Raw genomic sequence first — 14,457 nt, forward strand, 5'->3', positions numbered from 1 at the left:
AGAGGAATCACACTGACTGTTGAATCCCGTGAGTACAAAAGTGTTTAATATAAATCATAAATCATACCTTACTTTTTTAGACTTACATACTAAATCAGAAACACTAAAAATAGACTTTTAATGCTTCAGTAAATGTGAATAACATATTTAACACTGACTGAACATAAAAATCATCAGTATACCAGTAATACCAGTTAGGTAAATATATATGCAATAATGATGGCAGTATTTCTAATAAACAAATGTCTTAAATGAGACAAAATCGCTGTTGATAAATGAAGTTCACCAGTGCTCAGTTTGTGTTGCGGAGCTTCGTGCTGTGTGAATGCTGGAGCTGGAACTAAGATGATATTTGGGAGGGGGACCAGATTAATTGTTGAACCCAGTAAGTACACACCAAAATATTCTAAGTAATTAAATTTGTGATTTTATATGCACAAAACATCATGTTGTGTCATAAAAGACCAAAATCTGTAGACAGTGAAATTAAGTAATTAAGTAATTATATGCAGTGGAACATATTGTTTGTATTTATATTTAAATCGAATCATCTTTAAACACAGTGCATGCTGATGGACTGATTCATAAAAACCTAATTATACGTGAATCATGACCAGCATCACCAGTGCAACCATGTGAGGTCAAAGAACAGAGCAACATGTAAAAACATGTGAGAGGATCTCGATGATTTAATCGCGTCTGAATATGAATGTTTAGAGTTCACGTCTCAGTTCTGATCTTTAGCTCTGCTGAGTTTGTGTTATGGAGCTTCTTGTTGTGTGACTGGTACAAGTCAGAATAAGATCTTCTTTGGGAGAGGAATCACACTGACTGTTGAATCCCGTGAGTAAAAGAAACATTTCACATAAATCATAAACTATATCACACCTTATTCTGACTGAACATAGTGTTCATGTTAAAGTTTTAAAGTCTCATCTGAGTTTCATCAAAAGTACAATAAATACAGTTTGTTTGACTCTTATCTTTGACCTGAATAAAGAATTTAGTGATATAAAAATAACTAATTTTAGTATCAGCTGTACATCATAAATCTAAGCTTGCAGATTTTTACTGCAGTTATTTTAATGAAAACATCAACGTGTTTGCGAAACATGAAAATCCTGTTTTAGCTGTTTGTGTTACTGAGCTTCATGCTGTGTGAATGTTGGTGGAACTAAGATGACATTTGGACGAGGAAGCAGATTATTGATTGAACCCAGTGAGTACTGTTATTGATTATAATCAGTGTTAAAATGACAACTGTATATATGGAATAATTAAAATAACAACGTAATCACTGGAACACAAACAAAAGCTCAGTTCACTTTAAAATTCTATATACATGTGATATATTTGATGGAGAGATTTTATAATAACAAATCTGCAAATGCATTTGAATATTGAATAATCTGACACAGTTCATGTGACAAAAATGCAAATCACATCTTTCCTTTTATGGACTCACGTCAGCAAGTCAAACGTATAAGATATAATGAGCTCTTTGAAAAAACAAAACATTTCCAGTTATTTGGTGTCAGTGTTAGAAATGGACTCTTAAGGCTAACGACTGTTCTGTTACACACAACGCTTGTAACATGAAAACAACAACAACAATTGTAGATAAAAATAAAGATAAAAGATAAAAAATAAAAATCAGCAGCACCCAGCTAAAATATTTATGTAAGCTCGTATGACAATAAATTCAGTAAGAGATATTTTTGAGCTGAGTCAAAGTCAGTGGTGAGTTTGTGTTGTGGGTCGTTATGTTGTGTGACATCTAGCAGTGGATACAAGCTTATCTTTGGAAGTGGAACCAGATTAACTGTTGAACCAAGTAAGTAACTTGACTCAGGTCCATGAAGGAAAATCAGGAAATATTAAGCTGAGAGACTGAAAATGTCAGTAAAGTAGAATATATGGTTTTGTGTTTGCTAAAAGTCAGGATAAGATCTTCTTTGGAAGCGGAACTAAAACTATCATTGAAACCATTTCAATTCTGATATTTATGAAAATCAGGGTTAATATATCTCTCACCAAACCAGAAATATATAACACTGTTGTCAAGCGGAAAACTTCAAAACATCAAATTTTCACAAATTAAGAGTTTTTGTTTGATCTACATGATGCTGTGGTGTAATAACAGCTCACAGAGCTAATAAAGGTTTAAGTTGATTAAGAAGTACTAATCTATTAATAACAGGGGAAACTCAAATGAGCGTTCTTTAGAAATAATCTGAAATACAAAAGTGAATAAAGCTCAAATCTTAATATTAGAAATTTGATTTCCTTTATTTTACAAAGATATAAGTGGATCACAGTTGGTCACATGCAGAGTTTGTGTTATGGAGCTTCATGCTGTGTGAATACTGGCAATGCTAATAAGATCTTCTTTGGGAGTGGGACCAGATTAACCATTGAAACCAGTAAGTATTTATATGCAGTGGAACATGATTTTATTTATATTTATATTTAAACACAGTGCATGCTGATGAACTGATTCATTAAAACCTAATATATGTGAATCATGACCAGCATCACCAGTATAATCATTTTACTTTAATGCACATTATCATGTGAGGACAAATCACACAGCAAAGTGTAAAAACATGTGAGAGGATGATTAAATCAAATCTCAATATGAATGTTTAGAATTAAGATCTCAGTTCTGATGTGCAGCTCAGTCCATCCCTTTGCTCAGTTTGTGTTATGGAGCTTCTTGTTGTGTGACTGGTACAAGTCCGTACAAGATCATCTTTGGGAGAGGAATCACACTGACTGTTGAATCCCGTGAGTACAAAAGTGTTTAATATAAATCATAAATCATACCTTACTTTTTTAGACTTACATACTAAATCAGAAACACTAAAAATAGACTTTTAATGCTTCAGTAAATGTGAATAACATATTTAACACTGACTGAACATAAAAATCATCAGTATACCAGTAATACCAGTTAGGTAAATATATATGCAATAATGATGGCAGTATTTCTAATAAACAAATGTCTTAAATGAGACAAAATCGCTGTTGATAAATGAAGTTCACCAGTGCTCAGTTTGTGTTGCGGAGCTTCGTGCTGTGTGAATGCTGGAGCTGGAACTAAGATGATATTTGGGAGGGGGACCAGATTAATTGTTGAACCCAGTAAGTACACACCAAAATATTCTAAGTAATTAAATTTGTGATTTTATATGCACAAAACATCATGTTGTGTCATAAAAGACCAAAATCTGTAGACAGTGAAATTAAGTAATTAAGTAATTATATGCAGTGGAACATATTGTTTGTATTTATATTTAAATCGAATCATCTTTAAACACAGTGCATGCTGATGGACTGATTCATAAAAACCTAATTATACGTGAATCATGACCAGCATCACCAGTGCAACCATGTGAGGTCAAAGAACAGAGCAACATGTAAAAACATGTGAGAGGATCTCGATGATTTAATCGCGTCTGAATATGAATGTTTAGAGTTCACGTCTCAGTTCTGATCTTTAGCTCTGCTGAGTTTGTGTTATGGAGCTTCTTGTTGTGTGACTGCTACAAGTCAGAATAAGATCTTCTTTGGGAGAGGAATCACACTGACTGTTGAATCCAGTGAGTAAAAGAAACATTTCATATAAATCATAAACTATATCACACCTTATTCTGACTGAACATAGTGTTCATGTTAAAGTTTTAAAGTCTCATCTGAGTTTCATCAAAAGTACAATAAAAACAATCGTTTGTTATCTTTATCACATTATCAACAAAGAATTCACTGATATGGAAATAAATGTTCTTCATGTCAGCTGTACACCAACAATCCAAATTTGCAGATTATTAATGTTTCTCACACGGTCGTTGTTTGCTTGTTTTGTTAAAGTAAACTATGCAGCTAATGAAACATGAGCATCATGATCCATTAGCTGTTTGTGTTATGGAGCTTCATGCTGTGTGAATGTTGGTGCAACTAAGATGATATTTGGACGAGGAAGCAGATTATTGGTTGAACCCAGTGAGTACTGTTATTGATTATAAATACAAAATACTTTTAAAGCACAGCTTAACTGTATTTAACAATTCAACATGATTAATTTGGTAAATGTTGAGAAATAATTCGTAATATTTATATCAACATGCAAGAGCATAAATTCTGTAAGAGATATTCTTTATGAGCTTCCTGAGTTGAGTCAAAGTCAGTGGTGAGTTTGTGTTGTGGGTCTTTATGTTGTGTGACGAGTGGCAGTGGATACAAGCTTATCTTTGGAAGTGGAACCAGATTAACTGTTGAACCAAGTAAGTAACTTGACTCAGGTCCATGAAGGAAAATCAGGAAATATTAAGCTGAGAGACTAAATCTGTTTTGGAAATGGGAGCAAATTAGAACGCAGGCTTCCTGATTTTGTGTTTGTCTTCATGTTGTGTGACTATTTGTGGTCCTGTAACGACACACTGTTTGGACAGAGGTCCAGGTGTAACAGTTTAAATCACATCACATGTATATTAACAGAAGGCTGCTGAGTTTGTGTTGAAGGCCTTCGTGCTGTGTGAATGATGGCAGTCGAACAAAGCTAATGTTTGGAAGTGGAACCAGTTTAACCATTGAACCCAGTGAGTATTATGATGATGTGTTTTACTTAAAAACAAAAACCCAAGAACAGTAAGAATAAAATGAACAAATCTAGAAAAATCCTGTCAGAAACATTTAAAAAAGACCAAATTTAAGAATTAAAATATATTTGTTGCTTAAAAAACAAGATGAATAATAATTATCAGCTGTAAAAAATGTGCTTTTAAAGTGCAGTTTAGCTCCGTTATTCAATGCTGAGTTTGTGTACTGGGGCTTCTCATTGTGTGAATGCTGCTAATAAGATCGTCTTTGGACGCGGAACCAGATTAACTATTAATCCAAGTAAGTCTTAGTATTTTATGTTATGCTAGATGTTGATGAGAAAAGGTTTAAATTAACTTCAGAAACACACTGATTGAAAATCTGTGATTATGAATATTAGAGGATTCAGTCTCAACATGTTTGTCAAATCAACAGCAAATGAACAAAAACGAAAAAGAAAACATGAAACAGTTCAGTGCAGCGCTGACAGAATAGTCATAGAATAGTCTTTATGGTTACTGAAAGACTTTTTACTTTTAAAAACAACCCTAAAATCACACATCTGCATAATGTGTGTGTTTGAACAACCACAGCAGAAGAACTGACTGTTATAAAATAAAATAAAATTAAGATTAAGTGGAGATGAATTATGCTGGGACGTTAGAAACCTGCATCTCTAAAATAGAAGCAGAAACCTTTTAAAAGATAGACACTAATTAAGAATGAATGTATATCTGTGTCTTAGAAAAGAGCATCGAACAGTGTGATTATTAATGGTGAAAAATTCAGTTACCCAGTGTTTGTGTTAGTTTGTGTTAGTTTGTGTTAGTTTGTGTTATGGGGCTTCATGCTGTGTGAATGTTGCTAATAAGATCATCTTTGGACGGGGAACCAGATTAACCGTTAATCCAAGTAAGTGTTTAAATAAAGGTCATATAAGGCAACAGTAGCAGCAAATATTGTTGTTCACATTAATTTAATTAATGTGTGATGAACAGTGATGAAAATGAGGAACAGGATTATAAAACTGACAAATAAAAGAAACACAAACAGACAGAATAGACTGAATATGTCAATACTGATAAAATATGGCTGTTTGACGATGTAACTACTGCTATGTTGTCTTTGTCATTCAAAGACATTAACTAAGAATTCCTGTATTCAGTATGGAAAACAACACAGTACTGCATATCAGATTTACACTAAACATCAGAATTTCTATGTTAATACCTGTTCTGGTTAGTTTGGCGATGCTGGCTTGTGTCTTCGTGTTTTCCTGATAGTTTGTTTGAGATGATCACAGCTGAGGTTTGTGGCATGGAGCTGTGTGCTGTGTGACTGTTAGTGGTGGGAATAAGATCACCTTTGGAAGTGGAACCAGATTAATTGTTGAATCCTGTAAGTATTAAAAGCAATATAAGACATTAAATGTGTGAATTTAAATGGACAATGGCAGTGATGCTCTATTGCCTCATCTGAGTCTCATTAAACCATCATAGAGTGAAGAAATATTCAGTAATACTTTTAATTTCATCACATAAATACCTGTACGAAGGATGCATCAATGCCATGTTAATACTATGAAAATAACATAGCAGATCATTTTTCTCATAAAATAGTTATTTAAAGAGAAAATTGTCAAATACGAAATTCATGTTTTCCAAAGTTCAGCACGACTCAGTGTCAGGTTGGTGTTATGGAGTTTCATGCTGTGTGACTTTTGCTGCAGCTAAGGTGACATTTGGAAGTGGAAGCAGATTAACCATTGAACCCAGTGAGTAATGATATTAATTATGATCAGTGTTGAAATGAGAACGAAATATTTTTAAACAGCTGGAAACCAAAGAAAAACACAGCTCAGAGTAAAACTTGCATATAAACAGCATATATAGTATTTAATGGGTCATTTTCTTAAGAAATTAATCATTTTAATAATTTTAATTTTAACTATTAATTAATATTTAATAATTAAACAAACATATGTTGCCAATGTTATCAATTTATTCTGAATGAAAACAAATCACTCAGTCATAAAGGAAATAATACAAAACATGTTGATTAACCATTGAACCCAGTCGGTGCTGAGTTTGTGTTGTGGGTCTTCCTGTTGTGTGAAGGATGCTGCTGTGTTTAAGCTTATATTTGGAACTGGAACCAAACTAACTGTGGAACCCAGTAAGTACAGAGCACACGGTTGTTTTCATATGAAAAACGTGCGTATGTGGAACTGATGCAGATCATTTATCATTTGAAAGCCAATGATATGCAGACAGTAGATCAAAGTGGCATAAAATAAGAATAAGTTAAGAAGAATGGTGTGTAGCCAGAAACCTGCAATCCTGCCAAACAGTGATTTAATCTTTCAACATGAATCATTGGAGACGTTTGTGTTATGAAGTTCTTCATTGTGTGACTGGAGGAGGTGGATATAAGCTAATGTTTGGAAAAGGAACCAGATTAACCATTGAAACCAGTAAGTAATATAAGTAAAGTTGTTTTTTAACAAATCATCACTATGTTAGGATACAAACGAACAATGAAATAATAAAACAGACTCTGAGAAACGTCAGGCTGAAGTTCGACCTTTGCTGTTTCACACAAAACAACCAGAAAAAGTCAAATGTGATTTAATCTGAACTCCAGGTTCAGCTTTTGGCTCCTGGCTCTGGTTCACTGGTCACAGTACGAGCTGTGTGTGAAACCATGTTTGCTGTGGAGCTTCAGTCTGTTTGGTTCTCTCTGATTCTCTAAATTTTGGAGCGTAAAAGTTTAAAAAGACTTTTTTACAGTTCAGTTTTTCTGAAAATGCTTCCATAATAATTACACACAGGAACTTCATAATGAACTTTCTGCCTTAAATTACATTATTTTACAATATCAACAACTGTGTTATTTATTCAGATGAGTCAGATGAATTAATAATATGAGCGGCAGCACTGTTAGTTGTGTAGAGTTTGTGTAGAGGTGTTTCCTGTTGTGTGTATACTGGAAACAAGCTCATCTTTGGGTCGGGAACTAGGCTGAACGTTGAAGCCAGTAAGTCCAGTTTGAATTCAAAATGAACTAAAACGAAATATTCAAACATGTGATTATTCACGCAGCAGCTTCCTGTTTTCTAATAATAAGTCCGGAGGACGACACAAAATAGGAGCCATGTTTCTATCGCCCTGTTCTCTCATTTATTACTGCTTGTTTCACCTCTCATTGGATATTTCTAATTCAGACTTAAATATCTACTAACACAAATGCAAATTGAAATCCTGAAATGAAACCGTGTCAGAGTTATTGTTGAGGGGAGCTGCACTGTGTGACTGGAAACCAAAAAATACTTTTTGCTGAGGGAACTCGGCTTTCTGTTGATTTGTGTGAGTATGATTCACTGTAATCCTCTAGTTTCATTATCCAGGACCCGTCTGACTGTACGTCACACATTTATAACTGATTAAAAATACATTTTAATTCAATATATATGTATATTTCTTCTAGATTTAAACATGCATGCTTTTATAGCTCCAGTTATTGTTGAGATGATTTGAATTGTGTGACTACTTCCTCAAACTGGAAAATCATGTTTGGAAAGGGAGTCGAGCTGACTGTGGAGAGCAGTGAGTATCAAACAAAGATCGACTCGTGTCAGCAAGTCACAAATGCAAGACGTAAAGAGCTCTTAGAAAAAAACAAAAACATTTCCAGTTATTTGGTCTCAATATTAATAATCAATTAAGGCTCAATAATCAATTGTTAACATAAAAAACACAACCAGCTTGTAATCACATCAATTATATGAGTTTTTATCTTTCTGAGAGGACTCAGAGTCGGTGCTGAGTTTGTGTTGTGGGTCTTCCTGTTGTGTGAAGGACGGTGCTGGAGTTAAGCTTATATTTGGAACTGGAACCAAACTAACTGTGGAACCCAGTAAGTACAGAGCACACTGTTGTTTTCATATGAAAGACGTGCGTATGTGGAACTGATGCAGATCATTTATCATTTGAAAGCCAATGATATGCAGACAGTAGATCAAAGTGGCATAAAATAAGAATAAGTTAAGAAGAATGGTGTGTAGTCAGAAACCTGCAATCCTGCCAAACAGTGATTTAATCTTTCAACATGAATCATTGGAGACGTTTGTGTTATGAAGTTCTTCATTGTGTGACTGGAGGAGGTGGATATAAGCTAATGTTTGGAAAAGGAACCAGATTAACCATTGAAACCAGTAAGTAATATAAGTAAAGTTGTTTTTTAACAAATCATCACTATGTTAGGATACAAACGAACAATGAAATAATAAAACAGACTCTGAGAAACGTCAGGCTGAAGTTCGACCTTTGCTGTTTCACACAAAACAACCAGAAAAAGTCAAATGTGATTTAATCTGAACTCCAGGTTCAGCTTTTGGCTCCTGGCTCTGGCTCACTGGTCACAGTACGAACTGTGTGTGAAACCATGTTTGCTGTGGAGCTTCAGTCTGTTTGGTTCTCACTGATTCTCTAAATTTTGGAGCGTAAAAGTTTAAAAAGATTTTTTTACAGTTCAGTTTTTCTGAAAATGCTTCCATAATAATTACACACAGGAACTTCATAATGAACTTTCTGCCTTAAATTACATTATTTTACAATATCAACAACTGTGTTATTTATTCAGATGAGTCAGATGAATTAATAATATGAGCGGCAGCACTGTTAGTTGTGTAGAGTTTGTGTAGAGGTGTTTCCTGTTGTGTGTATACTGGAAACAAGCTCATCTTTGGGTCGGGAACTAGGCTGAACGTTGAAGCCAGTAAGTCCAGTTTGAATTCAAAATGAACTAAAACGAAATATTCAAACATGTGATTATTCACGCAGCAGCTTCCTGTTTTCTAATAATAAGTCCGGAGGACGACACAAAATAGGAGCCATGTTTCTATCGCCCTGTTCTCTCATTTATTACTGCTTGTTTCACCTCTCATTGGATATTTCGAATTCAGACTTAAATATCTACTAACACAAATGCAAATTGAAATCCTGAAATGAAACCGTGTCAGAGTTATTGTTGAGGGGAGCTGCACTGTGTGACTGGAAACCAAAGAATACTTTTTGCTGAGGGAACTCGGCTTTCTGTTGATTTGTGTGAGTATGATTCACTGTAATCCTCTAGTTTCATTATCCAGGACCCGTCTGACTGTACGTCACACATTTATAACTGATTAATAATACATTTTAATTCAATATATATGTATATTTCTTCTAGATTTATACAAGCATGCTTTTATAGCTCCAGTTATTGTTGAGATGATTTGAACTGTGTGACTACTTCCTCAAACTGGAAAATCATGTTTGGAAAGGGAGTCGAGCTGACTGTGGAGAGCAGTGAGTATCAAACAAAGATCGACTCGTGTCAGCAAGTCACAAATGCAAGACGTAAAGAGCTCTTAGAAAAAAACCAAAAACATTTCCAGTTATTTGGTCTCAATATTAATAATCAATTAAGGCTCAATAATCAATTGTTAACATAAAAAACACAACCAGCTTGTAATCACATCAATTATATGAGTTTTTATCTTTCTGAGAGGACTCAGAGTCGGTGCTGAGTTTGTGTTGTGGGTCTTCCTGTTGTGTGAAGGATGCTGGTGGAGTTAAGCTTATATTTGGAACTGGAACCAAACTAACTGTGGAACCCAGTAAGTACAGAGCACACTGTTGTTTTCATATGAAAGACGTGCGTATGTGGAACTGATTCAGTAAATGTCAGGCTTATGTACTACTTTTATTTTGAAAATCGTCAGTCTTTAGATACGTGTGGAAACAAAAGATCCTAAAAAAGAGATTTTTAACTCTTTTAGTTCTACAGAAATAAACAGATTAAACATTGACATCAGTAAATACGAGCACAGCACGTTAATATTAGACCAGCCTGACAGAAACACTGAAGAAGTAAAACCATAACTAATAAACAGCAGTGCTGAGTTTGTGTTGAGGGTCGACATGTTGTGTGAAGGATGGTGGATTTAAGCTAATGTTTGGAAAGGGAACCAGATTAACCATTGAAAGCAGTAAGTTCTCTGATCCAGGTTTGTGCTGTGAAGCTTCATGTTGTGTGAATGCTGGATATAAGATGTTGTTTGGAGGAGGAACCAGATTAGTCGTTGAAACCTGTAAGTAATGATATGAATTCAAATCAACATTCAGGGGCTCAAAAATGGTACAAAGAAAGTCAGACCGCAATTCAGCTTTTCTGTGGAACCAAAGAAAAGTCCAGTTCGTTTATCAGTAACATCGTTACCATGGGGATTCTTTTAAAGAAGCACAGACAATGATTAACATAATGATTTAATGAGAGTTGATTGAAATATTTGAAAAATATATTTGTGCTTCCGGGGTCCATCTCAGCAGCGTTTCTGCACTGATGGTGTTTTAGCACTGGCGCTTTGAACTGTGTGAATGTTAATAGGATGATTTTTGGAGGAGGCACAAAGCTACATGTTGCTGCCAGTAAGTTGAATTCATTTTAATCTTAAGGTTACTTGGTATCATTAGTGTCCATATGATTAAATATATCACATATATAAATGTTTACAGTAGGAGGAAAGTCAGCTTTTGTGAAACTCCGTCACTGAAAAAGAAATCCTGAGGATTCAGACAAACAGAAACTTAATACAAACGATGTTTAAATGGTTTGAGCTCCAAACATGTTCGCTGCATGTGAATGAGAACAATGATGGATGTCTTTGTTCTGTGGGTCAAACACGTGAGTCTGACCGGCCAAACTCCATCAGCCACACATAATATACACGTTATTCAACACATATCACTTTAATATTTCAGTAGTTCATTTATTATTAAGTGAAATGAAATCTCCAGAGTTCTGTTCTTTTTTAACAGTTAAGTCTTTTATTAGAAATGCAAAACCTTCAACTGCAGATTTGCAAAGATATAAAAAGATCCATCGTGAAATTCAAAGGTTTAACGTATATTTTCTATTTATTTATTATGTTATCTGGTGTGCTGGATGACAGCAGCTCTGTCACCGTGAGTTTGTGTTTCTTATTGTGTGGAAAACAGAAACAACAAGCTCGTCTTTGCAGCAGGGATCAGACTGAACACTGAAACCAGTAAGACCAGTACAATAAACCATGATCAGAATAAACTGAATATAATGACGATGCGCTTTACGCTGATAAAAATCAAATAATGAAACAACAATTTTTATAAATGTTAATCGCAGTGACTTTAACGTCCAATCCTAATGATTTAAACTTCTATAACAAAATCAACGTTCTGTGAAGGACACAATGAAAGTTTTATATTTTACTTTTTATCATTTTTATTACCTGAATTTTCACTGGTAAATTTTAACAAGTAAAATTGTTCAGTCTGTCAGTAAAGTTTTAAAGTCTATATGTCGATATATGTTACACAGACAACTGTGGCTCTGTTTGAGCCGTCTCTGCGTGGAGTTGTGCTGATATCTTTCACTGTGCGTCTCTGACTGGAAGCTACAAACTGGTCTTTGGCACAGGAACCAAACTAATGGTAGAAACGAGTGAGTATCTCTGCGCGGTAAACAGCTGCTGTGTCAAACATTTAGAATTAACGTGACAATCAGCTGCTCCAGTGTTTCATGTTAACAAACTGTTTGATCATTCAGTGAATAATTATTTGTGAGAGTCCAAATATCAACTAAATGTATCAGACATCAGGGGAAACACACACACGTGTCCTGACACATGAAACTGTGAGCTCGTAGTTGTTGTTGAGCGTCGGCGCACTGTGTGACTGGAAGTGGAAACAGAAAAATAGTTTTTGGCGAGGGAACTCGGCTGACTGTTGAATTGTGTGAGTATCATTTCTGTTATACATCAAGTGCATAAAATCAAATAATAAACCCTCCAACAGTGTTGCTCAGTCTGACTGTAAAGCAGTCACAGTCACTCTGAAAAGACGATCAGGTGGGAAAATCTCATCGTTCCTTCTTTGTACAGACAAACTTCATCATGTTCAACTGTTTTTATTTTGCATCTTTAGATTTAAAATAATTAAAGCTCCTATAAAACCAATATTTTCCTCTAAAATATGGTTATTGAAAGAACAGTTCAAGTAAAAACTCAAATTTATAGTTGAGTAAATTCATTTTGCATTCCAACAGATAATCAGCAGCATGTCCTGTATAAGTGGACATCACAAGTCTTTGTTCACATTTACTTTTAGAAAAACCAAGTATAGATTAGCTGTTGTTGTGTTGTCACACACATGTGAGCAGTGGCAGCCAGTTTGTGTTGAGGGCAGATCCACTGTGTGACTTCTGGATCAGGAAACTTCAAATTGATCTTTGGAGAAGGAACCAAAGTTTCTCTACAAAGCAGTGAGTGTCAGTTTGTACTTTGACACTGTGTGAAATATGAGATAATAACATGCTAAACGAGCTCCCTGTGAGTCAGCCCTTTGATACATTCAGCTGTTTTTAACCGTTGCGTCCACACAAAGATGTCCTTTCTGTTTGGGCTTTTCAGCAGAGCTCAAAGTGCTTTTATAGTAAATGACAGATTATAAAAGTGTAAGTTTGGGTTAGAGCAGTGGTGCACGTACAGCCTGGAGCACATCCTCTCTGACTGCTGCTCACAAACCTAAAAACTGACATTTGGAAAAACACATTTATTATCTGAGCATTGGATACGTGATACTGGTGCACTTACACTGGTATCTCTTGTACTGGTGATGTTGTGCGTCCATGTTGAGCTTTTCCATATATGCAGCTCACAGATCACGACTTCAGTGTTCATCACTGTCGATCACTTATTTGTGTGAGAGGAGCGACTGTGTGACTGCGACTGGAGCAAGCTGGAGGTTATTCTTTGGGGCTGGTGTTAAATTAATCACTGAAGCCAGTGAGTATCCAAATAATTCAAATAATATATAAACAATATATTTACTGTTTCCTGTAACATACTGTACATTTGTTAAAGTGATGAAACTGTGAAATCCTGAGAAGGAGAGCTCAGTGCAGGACTGAAACACTGCCCACAGCAGTTACAGCTACTTGTTGATTTGTGAATAAAAACAGCTTTTTGATTTAATACCAATACTTAACATGAAGTCCTTAATCAGAGCACTAATGACCATTACATCACCTTCAGCTATGACACCACAGTTAGAAAAGCAGAGCAGTTTAGATGTTTCAATCATTATCTGGAAGAACTGCAGCCAAACTCAAAACGGACCCGTGTTAAAGTTTTAATCATTTTCAAATACTGGAAATATTTTCAGATTCAGAAACATGCTGCACGTGTTCACTACCTGTTGCTCTTCCATGTGTCAGCTATGAGTTTATGTGGTAGCATTTCTCCAAGTGTGACTGGAGGCGTCAGACTCCTGTTTGGTTCTGGCATTAAACTGTCCGTCAGTTCCAGTAAGTGCAGTTTAAATTTTTGCTGTTCTGTTAGTTTGATTAAACAAATTTGCTAAATAGTTGTTTGAGAAGCAGCAATAAAACAACAATATATAAAATACACACATGACGTCCAGACAAAGTTTTCACTTGTCTGCCCATCGTTGCTGTGGGTAAACGTTCATGTTGCCTCCACTGTGTGAGCTGGAGGGGCGGCCAAAGTAACCATAGTAACCAGTGAGTAACTTTAGTAAATATTAAGTATCGGACTTAAAAATAATTTTCATGTACTTTAGTTACCTAAGTAGTTACACGTGTTGCAACAACTAAACACCAAGTGAGTCCTTTATGTGGCGTTTTCGACAATGACTTTAAATCAACTGATTTTACTCATTTTGCAGTTCGATTAATCAAGACGTTCATGATTTATTTAAACACCTTTAAAGGTGAAGACGTTCACTCACGCTCACCTGCAGCTCTGGGTTTAAGTGCTGACAG

This window comes from Mchenga conophoros, linkage group LG18 (assembly GCF_057382185.1).
Source record: "Mchenga conophoros isolate Kocher_MC1m ecotype Shallow Benthic linkage group LG18, M_conophoros_male_GT1.1, whole genome shotgun sequence".
NCBI lineage: Eukaryota > Metazoa > Chordata > Actinopteri > Cichliformes > Cichlidae > Mchenga > Mchenga conophoros.